Genomic DNA, 18,150 nt, shown 5'->3' with positions numbered 1-18,150 from the left:
CAGCAAGGGGGACCACAGTTCTGACAGAACCGATGGACTATATATGCATATAAACACGTTTCCTCCTTTCAGTAGAAATTTTGCCAAACGCTTCCACATGTTGCTTTTTTTTTCTTTTTTAAAAGTCTACCTGAGCTGCTGCGTATCTGCTGCTTCCAGCGTATGGCATAACACAACAAATTTCAATAAATACATTATTATTTAATTCCTTAAGTGACATAGGAGGAGGCTGTTGAAAGAGCCCCAGAGCCTACCTGTCTGGCCGTGGTCCTTGCAGCTCTGCCTGGCACCTGGCATCGCCTCAGCTGGTCCCTCAGGTGACCTCTAGTCCCCAGGCATCCCTCCTGATACCCCAGGCTGCCTCGGGGTGCTCTCCCACGGTGCTGGCTCTCCCCTGGGCGACGTCCTGTTGCCTTCAAGGGCACCATGGCTGAAGGGTTTATGGCTGTCTCAGGACCCTGAAGGTTTAGCTGCTCTCTTCTAGTCCCCCTGGGACCATCTTTGACAGCCTCAATGGCCCTCTTGTCTTACACATCTGACCTCTGCAGATGCTGCTTCAAAACCTAAGCAGGGCCTTGCACCACTTACACCAGTGCAGGAAGAGCGGAGAAACTCTGGCTTTGCCCCACTTAGAAAGCTGAAAATGGCCTGTAACATCTCCTTCAGCAAGCCCTGCACCTTTTAGTTAGTTAGGGTTTTCATCGCAAGCCTTGGAGAAACAAATGCCTCCCCTACTAATTTTCCAAGGATAGCCTCCCACCGCTCATATCCTGGGACATGGTTCTGAAAAGCCCTTCTTGAAAAAGTTGGGACAACACATGTCGGCAACACCATGCTTATCTAGGCATCGGGGTAGGTGCACAATAATATCAATAACCCGTGACCAAAGAAGCTAGTGGAACTTGCTAATGCCACCGACCCCGAGGCAGCCCCCGTCACCGCCTCCCCACGCAACTGGTGGGGCTCTCCTGGCTCCACAGGGGCCAACCTGCAACAAATTTATTGTGGGGGCACCTCCTCTATGCGGGGAGCCAGCTTAGCTCTTTGGGTGTCCCCAGGGCAGCCCAGAAGCAGAAATTTTGGGGAAAGAAGAAGGCTGGGACCCCAGGAGAGCTCCCGCAGACTGCTCACTCCTGCGTGCAGCGCTGCTGTGCCAACTCAGGGCGAGCAGCAAAACCACAGGGAACACGTTTCATCTGGAAATAAAAAGCCACTTTCACCTCTAATTAACCCAAGGTACATTGAAGCAAGAGAGTTAGGCTCTCATTAGCCAAGCTGGCTGTGCTGCAGTGTGATCTGCTACTGCAGCTGGCGCCCAGCGCGGAGGGCAGCAGGGCTGGGTGGGAAAGGCAGCTTTTTAGGCTTGGATTAAAATATCAGTTTATAAGGGGAAGAGAGCACCACGAGCCAGGAAATGGTGGAAAGGGAATGATTGGAAAAGCCACAGCTGAGGAAACACCCTCTCCCTTTGCTCCCACGGGCAGGAGGGCATCCATCAGAGGCTGACGCGGGGCAGTGAGCAAAGTCCCCTCCCAGGAGGTGGCAGCTGGGACGGACCCTTCACCTGATCTCCTTGCGGAGGGGTGACCTGTCCCTGAAGGGAAGCGGGCAGGAAGGAATAAAGAGACTCTGAGTGGAGCTTTTACGATGGCTGGGGCCAAAAATGAACCTCTTTCTTGCAAAGGTGCCTTCTCTCCTGAGTGACACTGGACTGTCTGTCTTCCTTTGTTAATAAAGAATGTTAAAAGCAGTATGAACTTGTGGATGGGGAAGGATACCTGATGATCCACTGTTATTCACACCACTAATGAACAGCTGAAGGAAGCAACGTCACGTCATCCCCTTGCTCGGAAAAAAACATCACAATTCAGAAACTTGCAGCTGACTGAAGTAGTTCTGTAATGAGCTGAAATCTCTGCCATGCGAGGATTTTTTAGCTGCAATGCCTCCCCACTTGTGGTTAGCACCCGTCTTCCCATTTTTCCCTTTTTCTAGGGAGGAACTATTATTCTGCCATTTCTGAGCGGCCTAAAGGAGTTCTCTCCTGGACGCGCACCTTGAGATCATACCTTGGCTCTCTCCTGTGGTACCGTTATCTCCTGCTAGATCGTACGGAAACACCTCAGACTAAAAAGATGCGGCAAATTTAGGCACCAGTCCAGCAATCAACAAAACCCATAGCCATTGCAAAGGAAAGCAGGCAGCTAGCCTAACACAAGCTATGCAACACAGCATCGTCCCAAGGCCTTGGATAAAGGTCCTACAACACAGGGGGCAATATTGTCAGACCAACCTATAGCTTTGGGGATGTTTCTAATTAACTTTCAAAAGAAAATGGTTAAAACAGCAAGTTTTCTGCTCTAGAAGGACTGGAACACTCAGCCTTTGCCATTGCATCAGCTAAAGGAAAGAAACACAGAAAGAAAATTAATCAGGTTTAGATCAAAGAAAAAAAAAAAACAACAAACCGTCAGCAATCTCCTCCAAACCGGTACCTGTGAAGAGTTTGCCGTGGCTCCATCCCCCCACTCTTCTTTCACTTTCATCCTCCTGACCTTCTCCGCTCCAGCCAGGAGGGAATAGGAAAGTTTGAAGAAAGCTATTCTTGCGTTATTTTTAGCAGAGCCAGAAGAAAAGTGACTGGAAATAATCCATGAAAGCAAGCTTTCACCTTGATTTTCAGACTCTGGAGATTTCAATAGCCTTGATAACAGTCACAACTTTACCAAAGGCATATAAAATGCTGAGTGATACCAAGAACATAAATTGACCTCTTCCTTTCCTCCCACTTCACGTTAAAGACCCAGTGAACCATGGATGGAGGCCAAGGCAAACACTTTCCCCCACAAGCCAGTGAATTGGTGGCCACACAATAGCAGGGGAACGCAGGCTGAAACCGGGCGCTTACGCAGCCAGCAAGGAAATTCCACGTTACAGTTGAACATATTCAAAATACATGGCAGTTTTGGAAGGTGTCAGTGCCTTGTGGAAGAGGTCACTCTTTCCCAAGCAAGATGAAGAAATAGCCATTCCCACCTTCCTCATAACTGGAACAGAATAATATTGTAAATGCATTACAAAATAAAGAAAAAAATCCCACCATGACAACATCAGGAAGAAAAGCCCTCACTCTTGAGTTACTAAAACCCACTAAGCCCTTTCTCTCCTCCAAAGGAGGGCTAAACCGCTTGGAGAAGAGGTTTGTAGAGACATACCTAGTGCTGAGTGACTGCGTAGGGACCTCCGTGCTTCTCTACCTGCCCCAACCCACGAGCACCAGTGCAAGCAGCTGCTGATAGAACACAGGCCTCAGCTCCATGCTTTAGAGACCAAAGGAATTAATTAAAGAAGCCGCACTCCCAAGGTGCTGGTAATAAGAACAAAATGAAGGCTGATCCCATTAAGTCAATCTTCTCTGTTGATTGTTGCCATCTGATGTCTCCTTCTCCCCCATTACTCCCTGCTGCGTGTTCCTGTCCCTCTTCTTGTGCCACCTACAGCTGTTACAGTCTCCAAGAAAAGCAGGAAGATGCGGGGAACTGAGATGTTACGGTCCAGGCTGTGCTGGGCATCGCTGCACGGTGCATAGTGCGGCCCTGCTGCAAGCTGGACATCCCACGGAGCAAGTCTCTGCCGTGTTTCCCAGCAAGTCACTGCGCTGCCAGCTTCATTTTACTGGTCAGGCTTCTCCAAGCCACTATAGATTTAAACCTACTTTATTTCTGCTGATCTGTTTTTAAGTGACCACGGCAATGAGACTGATTCACTGGCTGGGCTTTAAAAATCCATCGCTTTCCCACCATCAGCTTTCCTTCCACTATCAAACACCACCTTTTCCTTCTGCGGCCAGGGCTGCTAAGGGTATTTCTTCCCAGGATGCTTGTTCATCCCGCTCAGAGGTGGCAAAACCCCTGGCCCAGCGTGGTGCATCCCATCTCCTCCTGGCTTTGCCCTTGCCCTGTGCACGGGGTGTAGCCCACCATGCCGTGGCTCTGTGCTGTGGAGGGCTGGATATCCTCAGCACGGGGAGAGGAAGGATGAGACCCCAGCACAGGGTGGGTGCTGAAGGAGTTGTGGCAATTCTGTCTTTGTGGACTGGAGGGAGCCCGGCCCTCTGGGGTGCAGACTGGCTTGCATCCGCTATCGTCAGCCCTGCTGCTCCCTAAAGAGGACTTGGCCACATTTGGCTGGGCTCCCCTGAGCCTCACGTTATGGCTCGGAGGCCCTTGGAGACAGCTCTTGCTAGTTGGTGGCTTTTACTTGCAATCCGTGTCAGCCTGACACCAAGAAGGCACACTGTGCGCTCCCACTGCTGGAAAACTGTGCTGGGGGGAAGAAGCCAAGTGGGGTGTGCTGAGTGTGCTGCGTATTTCCAGCAGACCCTGGCACAAACCACGCTGTCAGCCTCTCCTCGCAGTGGGAAATAGCTGCTCTGGACCAGAACAGAGCCCCTTGGTAGGGAACAGCCGCTGCAGACCCCTCCCTTTCCATCAGCCTGGGGAGAAGGGATTTTCCTCCTGGTCATCCTCCTGACTCAAGGACATCTTCCAAACACAGCTTTGCTTCCTCAACACCCAGGCAGCCACGTAAGCACAGGCATGCATTCGCCGGGCTCGCTTCTTTTTCATTAAGCTCTGCTAATTGGACGTGATGCCATTCGGAGGCGTCGCGAGCAGGAGCAGAGTTGAGCAAGCAGGCACTGGCTTTGCTCTGCATTATGGGGACAGATTAATCGCAGCCTCTGAAGATGACACAGAGGGAGGGAGGGCGAGGGTGGCATTGATAAATAACCCTCACCCACCGACCCACTGCATGCTCGCATGGGGAGAGCTATCGATCCACTGCCTATTCAGGTCCCCCCCGCCCCACGTTACTCAGGCTTTCTTAGGCTGAAGAATACAAGCCAGGGGTTATTGATCCCTTGTAACCGATAAGCTACTTGCTCATGTTGTTTTAATCAGTGTCAGGGGCGTAGGCCCCAGGTGGGAAGAGGAGGAGGATGGTGAACAGCTACCCAGCCCAGAAAGGAGCTTACCCCCGGCACCCACTTTTGGGCCAGAGCTGGATCTCCCAAGGGAGCCGTGAACCACGTCACACTGCTCCCCCTCCCCCTGCCGATCAGGAGCAGCCAGGGCAACTGCAACCAGAAAGCATTAAAAAAATCCCACTTTGCTGAGTTTTAAAACATCTTCCTGGATCGAAGAGGTACTGGTAAGTGTTCTCATGGCAGGACATATTTATTGCCGTCTCAGGAAATGTTTTGTTATTCTTTGGTAAGTGGTGGCTGTGAATCTCAGCCTGTCTGCCCAGCCATAAAGTGCGCCATCGGGCAGATTATTTCTGGCAGCTGGACTCTGCCGAGGAATGAAGCGTCACCTCCCAGGCCTGAGGACTACTGCGTCCGAGAAAGCCTGCCGGGGCTCTGCTCGCCCCCGCTCCGCGCCGGGAAGGAGACCCAGCTCCCACGTACCCCGGGGGGAGAGGACAGGCAGGCAGGCAGGCTGCGGAGTTGCTCCTGGTGTATTTACAAGAGAGGGAAACCACCACCAACGCCTTCAGCGCGCTCTTTAAATACTTACCGTAAAAATAATAACTTCAGTGAATTCCGTGCTTGGCCAAATGAAGCCATGTCAGAGAGAGGTGTTTGGGAGCACGCCGGTCTGCTCAGAAGCCTTTGACAGGAGCTCAGCAGGTCTGGATGGAGGTGGAAAAGGCAGAAATCTGAAGCCACCAGCTGGAGGGGACCATTGGTTCCTGCTGGTGGCACGGGGCAGGCCCTAGCGAGGCACTGGCGAAGCTCCTTTTGTTTGTCACACCATGCGGCCACCCAGCACCAGGGCGGGGAGACACAACCATTTCATCACACACAGCATCGCTTTTTTCCTGTGAAAATATCTAACCATTTTCCCAGTCTATGTAAGCTTCCAGCACCTATAATTTGCCGTGGCAGCAAGTCCTACTTCTTACCTGGGTGCTGGGTAAACGGTTTGCCTTTGCCTCTCTTGGAACTTCTCCAGATGTTCCCTGCTCCTGATACCAAGTGTTTCTTGAACTGAGCTATCATTGCCAATTAATTCCTCAGCTCTGTGATACACATCGCTCCATGTCTGGCCCCACCTTTATCAATCCTTGCCTTCAGTGGACAATCTTCTAGGCTTCTTCCCATCCACTCTTTGGGATGGGAAAACCAGACCTACTCACAAACTATTCAAGGTGGGATATGCCAGGCATTCATTAAACAGCATAGTAATGTTCCACATTTCACTCTCTCTTACCTCCCTGTAATTCCTACAATTATGTTTGTTTTTTGGACTACTGTGGAGTATGAACTGTCATTTTGAGAGATATTTCTAGCATAACTCTCAGATCTCCTTCCTGAGCAGTAATAGCCAGTTCAGAGCCCATCACTGTATGTGTAAATTTAGAATGATTTTTCCCCTGTGCATTGTTTTCATTAAGCAGCCTTGAATTTCATCTGCTGTCTTATTATCTGCTCACTAAGTATCATACGGTCCTTTTCCCATTCTGGGGGTATTAACTCACTGTTGTTAACAAACACTGCTATGTCATTTGTTTTTCCCCGGACCCATTTGGACCACAAATTCAGGGAGATGCAGCCGGATTGATGCGTGTTGGGGCTGTATCATCAGCAAGTGCATAAGCATCTTCTCCAGGCAGCATCTTCCACAGGGGAGCAAGGTACAGGTAGGATACAGTCACATCTACCTCCATGCATACTTCCTTCATAGATAATAAGGTTGTCGAATTTTAGCGTAGCTAACGTGAGCTGAAATAAGAAATGACCTCTCTGAAATATCTTGCCTTTTCCATGGTTTGAAAAGCCTTCTCTGGAGTTGTAACTGTGGTATTTACCAGCTCCTCTGTGAAGGTAGGTTCTTTCACGCTGAGGAAAACAAGAGGGTTTTATTTTCCTACCCAAAGGGAGACAGTGATTGGGGTAAATCAAATGCAGCTGGGAGCAAACAGAGACTCAGGATTTAAATGGTTTATCGGTAAGGAGATACTGGGGCTTTATAGTTGCTGTTTGAGTGTCTGGTTCTATAACCTGGGTCCATGTAATCCAAAACCACATTTGGCTAGGTTTTTTGTTTTTAAAATACATTCATTGGCAATTCATTTTTTAAGTGCCATTGGCAGGAAAAGGCTGTCCCTGGCAGCACATCTGGATGAGCATTCCAGATGTGCTCCAGCTGGTACCGAGCCCGCCTGACGAGGGCTCCCGGTCTGCGTGCAAGTCCTGGCTCTTGCTGTAGGTATGGACAGAGAAAGGTCCTTTCTGGCTGGTGACGGAGCAGCAACCAGCGCAACCCAGCAGGAACAGAGCTCGGGTAGGGACTTCGTGGCAGTTGTGCACGCAGGGCAAATGGAAAACAATGCACCAACGTCTCTGCCTTCGGTTACGGACCTGCCAAGCTCTCCAGTTCCCTAGTTTTCAGAGACAGCTGTTTTCTAAGCCATTTTAGCCAATGGGCCATGGACACCTTACAAAACTGCACATTAAAATGAGCCATGGACACTCCATTAGCCATTCTTCAAAGCCAGGTGGTAGAAAATAGTTTATTAACTGCTAAAGAATGGTTTCCCTCTATAATGAACCTTTCTCCAGTATTGAAGAAAAGCCATGTCTTACTTTCCTTTTCTAATAAATGGCTTCTTTAGGGTTTAATTAACTTCTCCCTGCTCTTCTTTTGTGGCAAAGTGTCACCCTGACCACAAGACAAACTCTGTTTGTTCCTTTATCCAGGAGAGCACTGGCCTGTCAGATAAACTGCTCTGCCTAATCTGCTGGGGCTTTTCTCTTCCCACTTTGCATATTCCAGGGAGGGAAGCGGTAATAACAGAAAGTAACGTTCTTGGGTGGCTGGATACCTCAGCCCTGGGACCGGGAAGAAGCACCTGCTTAAATACCACATGCACCATGCTCCTGCAGCACCGCCAGGGCTGGGAACGGGGACCCATTTCATAGACCCACGAGGACCTGGGTCAGGCCCTCTGCCTGCTCCTTTGTTTCCTTGGAGTTGAAAAGAAACCCGGAGGAAACAATTTTTGCCCTTCCAGCAGTTCAGGATTTTGTATTTTCAGCAGTGGGTGTCTCTCCTCTGTGTGTGTGTATGTGTGTATATATATATATAGCTCAAAATCAATAAGAGTGAGATTAGGTCACTGTGTTACTGAGAAATGTGCTCCTGATAGCATATAAAACCAGTCAGCTCCTGCTCCTTTCCGCTTGCTGTTGTGCTCCAAGACCAGCTACATGTGGAGAGATGGTGGCACAGCCTGGAGAAAGCAAGGGGTTGTTCTTTTCTGCTCTTAAAAAAAGGATACAGAGGCTAAATTTAGGCCAAGAGGGACCATCACAAGCTCCTGCTTTGGCTTTTCAGCTAAGTTTACAGCCCCAGCAGCTGTCACACAGCAGAAGGTGGGAGCAGTAACTACCGCCTTGGGGTCCCCCATCACGAGGGAGGTAGGAGCCCATGTGTACCACCTAGAGAGATGGCTGGCCTTTCCATGCAGTGCCCGGGCCCCTTCTTAGGAAATAGATGGTGTATTTGGTATGGCTCTGGGGTCCCAGCAGTAGCCATGCCTCTGAGCCGAGCCCCTTTTACCCCAAGTGGGGCTTTAAGTAAAGATGTCCTAGGGCCAGACTTGTTTTACAGTACAGACACACTGGCCTGCAGCTTCTGAATGGCGCCGGTTGATTAATTGTGCCAGGCTGACAGCAGCGAGGGGGTTTTGCACCGAAGCTTTCAGACACCAATGCAGTAATGGTCTCCGGTGTGCAGCCTCGGGGGACTTGCCCTTCCTACCCAAACAAAATTAATTAATGGTGGCAATAAACAAACCAATCCAGGCAAATGAGAGCATCCGAGCCGCTCTGGGGAGGCTGCTGCAGGTGCTCAGCGGGAAGCAGCTTGTGTGGGAGCGGGACCCATGTCGGGGTGATGGACACCCTGTAACCAACACCTGCAAATGGGGGTGGCATCAGGGCAGCGAGGCACCCCAGGAAGCAGCTCTGGCCACACACTAGGGTTGGGCAACGCTAGCACCAAGGTGGTACCACCCATGATCATCTCAGGACCTGCTCTTCCTCTTCCTCCTCCTCCACCCCATGCTGCTCACATGGGAGGCACCTAGCTGAGAGACACACCTATAAATTTGGGTGGATGGACTGCTCTACCATGCTATGGGCTGGGCTGAAATCTTAGCTGGCAGTGCTCACGTGTCAGAGGGAGACCACTGGAGTTACTGACTGCACAGCATCCAGTCCGTGCCTGCTGCTACGTGTGGGAAAGGGGTTTTTTGGCTGCTCTGCCTGATTACCCAGCAGCATGTGCCCTCTGGAATTTATACTTGGGGGAAAAGAGCTGGTTAGATAAGTTTTCCTGTCAACATGATAGGGAAGAAAAAAAAAAGTAGGGAAAGGACAGCTTTTTCTAGTGCGTGCCTGATGAAGGAATAAACCTGTTAGACAAAGGTAAGGGAGAGATAACACAACTTACATTTTGAATACAGGGGGTGAAACTGGGCTGCAGGAGGAGCATGGGCCAGCCCAGAACATCCCAGGGAAAGGACAGCAGCCACGGCTAATCATTTACCCCCCCTCTCCTGTGCTCAGCACAAGCTCTGCCACCCCGTGCAGGCTGAACTTGGTGTGAAGGACTCTCCCCTCTGCAGACATGGTCCCATTTGATGTGCCCTAGCCCTGCCTTACAGACCCAGGCAGAAGCAGATCCCTTTAATCCAACTGTTTAATCCCACCCCCTACATCCCTGGGGACATAAATAAAAACACTATGCATAGTTGATACCAATCAAATTAATCCATCACAGGCAAGCCCCTGCAAGCTTATGGGACTGATAAACAAGACCTTTCACACCCCTGTGCTCATCCCGTCCCTGCCCTCCCTCTCTGCCAGGGCTGCGGGGTCCTGGCCACGCACAAGGTGCCGGCACAGCCGGGTTAGCAGCCGGTATCTCCTTGGATCCCCGCACCGAGGTCTAATCACTGGCCTCTCGTATCTCGAGCAGTTCTTAGGCACTCCTAATTGGCACTTGACAAAGTGCCTGCCACATGTTGGTCAATACCAATTAGCATACTTATTAAATGCACGTATTTGTTGGTGGCAGTTATCTAATTACCTCACAAGTGCATCAGGGAGAGGCCCTGCAAAGGGTGCCACAGCTGAGAAGCTTCTTCAGGTGGTTTGTGTGCAAACCCTGTGAGGCTTTAGACCCTGCCGAGAGGCAGGAAAAGGGGCTACACCAAACCTACATGTTATGGCTCATGTTGGGCTTGAAACCTGCATCTTCAAGGGCCTCAGCACATGACAAACCTCCTTGTGCTGTGCAGGGAGGGTTAATGGAAGAGCACCATCTACACAGCCCCATTTCCACCCATCCTCGATGGGTGTCCCCAAAAAGGAGTCTCACCTTCCCTCGGTCCCACCGTGCATCTCCACAGCCTTGCTCAGGGTCTCCAGTTGAGTGTTGTCACCTCCTCTGGGTCAAACCACTCTGTTCCCCGGGCAGGACCCATTGGGAGATAGAGGTAAGCTTGCCAAGCGTGCAGCCCGAGCAGCTCCCACCTCCTGCCACTTCCAGGGTAATGCGACTCAATCAGATATTTCGGGTTTTCCTTCTGCAGAATTAATTACCTGGGAGCAGGAATAATGAGAGAGGCTGAGACACCTGGAATTACATTAACTAAGCTACATAAGGCTGCTGCTTTTTATTTCTTTCCCTCTTTTTTGCATATCATACCACAGGCTGAGCCTAGCCGGTGGGTACCACTGTTATCAGACAGCAGGCAGAGTGGAGAGTTGATACAACATTCATGCCTGGGAACCAAAACAGACCCTGCACACTGTTTTAATTTAATGCTCGTGGAAGTCTCCAGTTCTGACGTCCCCCGCTCCCCACTGGAACCGGTAACAGCAGAGCGTGGCCGGGGGAAGCTTCTCTCCCTTTGACATCAGGGCTGGCATGGAGAGACTCTTCCCTGTGCAAGGGAGAGGGGGAGAAGGGGACTCTTCTGGGTGATGGAGAAGATGCCATTTTTGCATTTTTCACACGGGAAAACAGGTGAGGATAGAGGGTGCTGGGTGCTACGATAGCCCCAACCCAGAGCAGGGTAAGGGGCTGGGGGAAGAGCGAGGAAAAAACACGGTCCTGTTGCAAGCCAGCAACCAGCTCTATGCACCATTTTTACTCTCCTGTCCCTCCTTGCCTTATTTTTTTTTACTTTTTTTTTTTTTCGGTCCCCTCCACTTAACTTCTCCATCCCCTGAAGAGCTGAGAAGGAGCACCAGTGCCTCCAGCACGCTCCTTGCACTGGCAGGCTGCGTCACTCCGCTGTCGCTTGGGCTGGCTCAGGTTGGACAGGGCACATCTAAGCCTTCCTTACCATTCAGCCTATTACATATCAAATGCAAGCAGCACGTTGAGTAACTAATCTTTCATGCATGCCTATTAAGCAAAAAATTAAAAGAAAATTACATGGGGAAGTCAGCAGCGAGTAGGAGGGGACGGGTTGTAATTATGTGGCTATTAATTGGTGTAAAGTTCCAGTTTAATACTCTCTGGACCATACCAATGTTTCCTAGGGAAATATGCTCTCTTTTAGTTTTGGATGAGAACCGGGATTCTCTCTGGAAGCTCTGAATCTGCCCAGAGCGGTGACTTTCAGCTTCAGTCCCTCAGCAGGTTTTTGTTTTCATGCATTGACGGACAAAAAGAAGGGGCTGCTTTTAACATGGCTTCATACGCCTGAGGTGGAGGGTGGAGAGAGCCACGTTTTACCATTAGATGATGATGATAAGCAAGTGATGATCCTTTTAAGATTCATCCCACATGGAAGTGTTTGCTCCAAATACAAAATTCAGGAATAGAAAACTCGAGAGACTGTTCCCAAATACCCCCTACAGCTTCTGCCAGCCTTATGAATTCCTTAGTGGAAGGTGGGAACCTCCTGCCCAAGCAGCTTTTCATCAAAAAACTGACAATTAAACAGACCTGAAATGTTTTGTGCAGCAAACATCCATCAAACCCCACGGAGGATTTAAAGGAACGATGTGCAGTTTCCTGCCAACTCACCTGGCAAGGGACCAGGCAACCCAGACGCCTGGTCCACGATGCTCCTGCCACGCAGAATACAGCTCTGCCATACAAGAGGGAGAAGCTGCGGGCACTTGCTCTTGCACCAAGGTACACGGGTATTCACAGGTCTACACCATAAGGTGTGGGAAGCATGGTCTTTCCTTCTAAGGAGTCCCATGGGCAGCTGGAAGACACTGGAGCAACAGGCAAATATGCTGTGCTACTACAGATGGGGGGGGAGGAAAGGAGAAAATGAAAGGGTTTAGATTTTTCTTTGCTAAAACAAGATATTTACATGGATAAATCAAAGTGCTCTCAATTTTGCATCAGATGACAATGATCATTTCCTCTGACAGTCAGAGGTTTCCTTCTAGGGGGAAAGCCAGATCTGCTCCGCTCCAGCCGATACGAGCACGCTCCGAGCGGCTCTTGCCAGGACCCCAGCAGGAACTGATTTTGCTAAGACACCTAAAGATTTATCTTTAAGCTACAGACCTATCTCTTTTACTTCCCGAACAGGAGAAAAACACTCACTAAAGTGAGTTCAGGGGAAGCAGGGGGAAAAGGGATTTTATTCAGTCCAGAGCTTGGAAGCTCAGAGCAAGGAATTCTCCCTTCATGCTGTGGCTCTCCACGGACGGCATTAACATGGAACTACACGCCTTTTGAAAAAGAAAGGCTTGCGCTGTTGCCAATTTTCAAGCATTTCAAACCCATAAGATTTAAAAAAAAAATTTTGGTTTTCTCTCTGTCTCTCATTTCTGAACCCTTTCGAGCAAACTTCTCTGTGCTAGAACAAGGACTAGGAAGCTTCACAGTCACCTGGCACCAGCAGCCAGAGGTGTGAAAAATGAGGATCTTATGAACCTTTAGAGAAAATCTCCAGCTATGGAGGCTCAGCACGCTGCTCTGGAAAAGACTTTAACCCAGAGGAGACATTTCCATAGCAAAAAGGACTTCAACGTGTGGTCACTAAACCCACTTACTAAGCAAAGAAGTAGCTTTTAAAAATTTTTTTAATCCACACCTAGTTTACTAGTTGCTGCTTCTGTACGGTTTTGTTCCTCAGCAAGCAGCTGCCACCTCAGGAGAAGAGCTGAGGATGGGGTCAGCACCAGGAGCCGAGACCAGTCCCACCATCCGAGGTGGTGCTTCCAGCAGCTCCAGCCTGCTGCCAACAGCTATACTCACCCAGGACAGGGATTTGCCTGCGGACTCGGAGCCTGCCAGCCCCACACGGCTCTGAAAACACCCAGCGTCCTCCTGCCTCCGAAGGTGCGCAGGCTTCTGCTGCCAAACAGACAGCAGGAGTGGAGGAAGATGTGATGGGAGGGTGAGCAGGGGAATACGGCAACAGTACAGCCTTTGAGGGGAAAAAGGCCACAGGGCTCCCCGTGCGGGGAAAAAAGCCCCCCCGGCAGCCAGGGCTGACTCACAGCCCCACTTTGCCCCGTCAGAAGTGACACCGTAGCACCACCACCACTTTAATCAACTGGGCACCTGCTGAGCTGGAAGAGAGTCCATGTAAAATCAATGTGCCGTTAAGAGAAACCACCGAGGGCTGCCAGTCAATACACTGAAAAGACACCGCTGCCTGTGACAACCCAAACCAGCAACCTGCTGCTATTGACAGAAGAAGTGGCAGGCTTTAAAAAACAGCATCTTGTTCTTCCTTCCTCCCCCTCCTGAGTAAATTAACCCCAAATCTCTTTGTTTACCCTCGCCCCTAATAAGCTCTCGTGGCTCACAGAAATGGTATTCCAGGCTCTTTCCTGAGCAGGCAAAAGCCTTTGTTCCCTTTCATCCTGGGAAAAGGAAGGGTTTAGATAATCTCAGAATGCCAGAAAGCAATTTATTTTGACCTAGACTGTTTCTGCAATGTCATCTCTTGGCTTCAGCACGGGGGAAGCTTCGTTAGCCGGCATTTACGCAACACAGCCACACTCAGACGGGGCTGCGTGTCCTGGCCACTGTACAGCCGCGGCAATGAAAGGCCAGTCCCTGCGGCACTGGGAGCAGCCCAAAGCAGCTAGACGCGGGATAAGGGACAAGGCTATAGCACACAGCTGCTTCGCATCCAAGAAACACCCTCCAAAGGCCTCACCTGCAAGAGAGCCAGCCACATCGGCCAGGAGTATGGGGTCACTGAGGGTATTGCACAGCCCAGGTCCCCAATAGCGGACACGGAAAAGCCTCAGAAAGGGACCCTGCCCTGTCCCCCTTGTGCAAAGCAGCACCATCCCTACCCCAGCAATGCAGAAGGAGCATTCGGTCCTTCCCTGCTCCCCAGGAAGAGGAGACTTGCAGCGATGGATTCTCACTGCTCCTCCTTTCTGTTCCTAAGCCCCTTCTAGATGTTTTTGGCAGCCTCAAGCCTGGAAACTTTCTGTAGAAAGGAAAAGCGAAAGCAGAGGACATCACATAGCCACGCAGCTAATAGCAGGAAACAACACCAGATGCTGCAAGACTCTCTCAAGAACAGCAAGAGCTGGCAGCGCAGGCAAGAGCGGGTCTCCCTTCCAGCTCCCCCACCCTGGCTCCACCATCCACTGGAAACCACCTACCAAGGCGGCACGGACCATGGTGCAGACACAACGCGCTCTCCGAGACCCGAGAGCAGCATCGCTGCAGACCAGGCCGGGAGCGAGGCCCCACCAAAGAGCAGCGGTCAATGGCGTGAGGCCCCTTTTGCCAGACCTCTAACTACTCCCCCGTCGTAGAGCACAGACTTTTAGCTCTGCCCCATCCAGGCTGCTCAGGGATTGCAATAACTCATCTCTCTGTCAACAGGGAATATTTTTAAATCTCTTCCTCCCTGTAGGCAGGCAGAAGTCTCCTCCGCTACTCCCAGGCAGATTCCTTTTTTATTATTATTATTGTTATTTTCCTCTAGATGAGGAGTTTAAATCCCAAATCCTCCTGCCTCCTTTTGGGGTGGGGGAATGACAGTTGAGCAGCAACCCCCAGGAAGACTTGGAATTGCTCGTTGCAGGCAGTCAGAAAGAAGAGTTGGAAGTTTGTACATCCAAACTTTTGATGCAAAGCACAAAGCAAGGCTTGTCTTTCCCTTTCCCCCCCCCCCCAAAGTTACATAAAAAATAAAACCAGGCTCTTTCATTCTCTTGGCAGCCGGCGGCACATCCTGCAGAGCAACCTTGTGTCCCGAGACTCTTCCACCAGGCCGGGAAAAGAGAGGAGGAGCGCAGATCGTTCCCTGGCTGGCTCCCACTGAGCCTTATTTCATTCTGTGTACTTCCAGGCAGGACACTGATGTGGACAGGCATCTGGAAAGCCTGCAAGAGTTTCATCAATGCTTTGTTTTGTTCTATACTTTCCATGCTCAGGGTATTATTAACATGCTGGTTTGGTTGTGCAACAGCACAGCTAACAGCGTTGGGCTGCTTTGAAGAGGGAGGAGATGGGCCACCGCGGGCCAGTCGCTGCCACTAAAGACCCACTGAAATCCCTGTGGTTCCTGCGATCGCTGAAGGCCCATGTTGGATATATTACAGTAAGTCAGCAGAAAACAAATAAACAGGCAGACAGGATAAACAGGCTCTACAGCCCGGTGTTCCCTGAGAAAAGTATGATTTATTTATTTTTTTCCCCCTCTAATGCCCATCACTGTCAGCAAGTCTGTGTGCACAAGGGCATCCTTTGTCTGCCAAGCTCACAGGCCCAATCCACTGATAAACAAAGTGCTTGCTGAGCCTCAGGTCCCACGGAGAGCCGACTTTACTCCGGATGAAAAGCCTAAGCCTTAGTCACAGAGATCGGCCGCCCTGCCACGCTGCCTGCCAGGCAGTTTTATCCCTCTCTGCAGCCCAGCTGCTAAAGCCCGGCCACCATCAGACCCCTACAACCTGCACCACAGGGAGCCCACACGGCCAATGGCCCATGTCCCGAGGTGTCTGAGCTCACACACCACAAAGCAAGATGCAAGCCCCGTGCCCATACTTTGCTCAGCACAAACAAGATCCAGCCACCTAGCCTTGATGTGCAGAAAAACGTGCAGGGGAGATGTCCTGAGACCCCTGGGATAAAAAGCACAAAGGTAGAGGAGGTCTTACTCACGGTGATGCCTTCTTTCCCCTTTAAAGACCTGTCTGTGGAGTAATTAAAGCTCCTGTTTCTAAACCGCTTGGTATTTTAATTGATTTTCTGCACTGACTGCCCACAGTCTCGTCATTCAAATCCGACATTTATCTTGCAAGCCTCAAATGAGCGGCGAGGGAAAGCAACCTGCCCTGCACTTTCCCATGAGTCCATCACAGTCGGGACTGGTTTGCACTGGGGATGCTGTTGGTGAGGCCACCTGGATACCGAATCGATGCCCTGATCGCCGCTGCGTAACAGCTTGGGGCGAGAAGAGCTTCCCACCGTCATCTTGTACCTGTTTTTTCTCCTGGGAACTTTTCCTGGGCTTTCCAGTTTTCACAGGAGAAGAAGAGATTATCAGCTCTGCATGGTCAGATTCTTGTCATGAGAAAACTGGGGACATGGAAACAGGGAGTGATGTTTTCAAATTAACTCCCGTTTTTCCCCTTCTGGTTTCAGATGCTGTCAGTACCCAAAGAAGCAAATTTGGCAACGCAAACCACAGCAAAAGGCATTTCTCCAGTGAAGTGAGTTGAAGCACTTGTTCTGTGTGAGATGTTGTTTTGAAATGGATCCTCTCTCAGTAGGCAGCTCCTCACATTGAAGTTTATTAAATGAGTAAAGGTTCTGCTTGTTTATACTCTTCCAAGATCAGGTTTGCTTTCCAGTGATGTATTTTCATACTTCCTCCATCTCTCCCTTCCCTCTTCTTTATTCCTTGGGGACCCGTCAGCTGTTAGGATGCACGTCAACACCGGTCACTGCGGCCAGTTGTTTTTGAAACAACAACATTCCTGGTTCATTTAATTTAGTGTTTGAAACTCGCACTGCTCCCGGCAGGAGGCTTGATTAAAATGATGAACAGCTACGTGCTGCCTCCCTTGCCTGCTGTGCCCAGAGAGCCGCGGCAGCACGAGTACGCCTCAATCCTGCAAACCCTTCTGCCGATGCTGCAAGAAGCACGGGACCCGAGGCAGGGCCACCAGCTTCTCAGCACTGTCCACGTCCACTTGCACATCCCCATGAGTTACCTGCAAAACACCCCATCTTCAGAATAAACCAAATGAAAACCCTGGTTGAGTGTTGCGGTATCGGCAGGGGGTGAGGGAGGCTGGGAATACAGCTTGCACTGAAATTCAGGAGGACTGGAGAAGCTTTTTAATAACATTCTAAGTCCATCCATATTGGCAAAGTAAAAATCTGGGACCTACTGGGTAGGTTTGGGGGTTTTTTTTTTGTCTTCTTTTAGCAGGACTTCAAAGCTGATGACAAATGTGTATAATAAGCCAAGCTTTCCAGTGGGAAAAAAATCAAGCTCTTACAACTTGGTAAAAGTTCCTGACGGTGGGATAAGGTTCCTAAACCCGCAGAGTGACTGCAGGAGGTCGCTTCTACAAATGCAGAGATAAACCCTTTCCCCAGCAAATGAAAACACATTGCCCTTCCAGAACGTTTTTCCGGCCTTGAACTTGCTAACGCTTGTAGCCTGCATCTGGGAGAAGCCTACACACGTAGCCTCTAGCCGAGTCCTCCACGAGGCATGGGGAAAACCCAGCCCCCAAGGTCCTAAGGTTGAAAGCCACTTAAAGCTGGAAGTTTCCTTGCTTGAGATGTGCTGGAGAGGTGTGTTTCTCTATGCTCTAGACAGACCGAGCCTCCAGCCTCCTCTAGGAATTTGAAAATAAACTATGCATATTATAGGTGCACATTTAGCATGAAAGGAAGGTGCCTCACAGAGGACAAATATTAAACCATAAAATATATCAAAAAGCAGTTCCTGGGAATACTGAATTTAACCTGGCTCTCAGATGAGCAGGAAGCTCCCAGAAGATGTTGCTATGTCTGATGGAGGAACAAAGCCTAGGGCGAGGCTTTACACAAGAAATCTGCCTGGACTTCAAGAGATGCTAGGAAAAAGGGTCAGTGGAGGACCCTT

General features: G+C 50.2%; 1 long non-coding RNA gene across 2 annotated transcripts in view; it reads right to left on the bottom strand.

Moving 5' to 3' along the window:
- Positions 1-18,150, bottom strand: part of LOC142064559 (uncharacterized) — a 200,819-nt gene that overhangs the window by 32,045 nt on the left and 150,624 nt on the right. For both annotated transcript variants that reach the window (XR_012663151.1, XR_012663152.1), the window contains 4 exons: positions 12,114-12,339; positions 10,452-10,675; positions 5,580-5,694; positions 255-4,741 (listed from right to left, as the gene is read on the bottom strand). This is a non-coding gene — a long non-coding RNA (uncharacterized LOC142064559). The remainder of the gene's footprint in view (positions 1-254; positions 4,742-5,579; positions 5,695-10,451; positions 10,676-12,113; positions 12,340-18,150) is intronic.

Source organism: Phalacrocorax aristotelis, chromosome 14 (genome assembly GCF_949628215.1).
Source record: "Phalacrocorax aristotelis chromosome 14, bGulAri2.1, whole genome shotgun sequence".
NCBI classification, from domain to species: Eukaryota; Metazoa; Chordata; class Aves; order Suliformes; family Phalacrocoracidae; genus Phalacrocorax; species Phalacrocorax aristotelis.
This window is presented reverse-complemented; position numbering and strand designations above follow the sequence as displayed.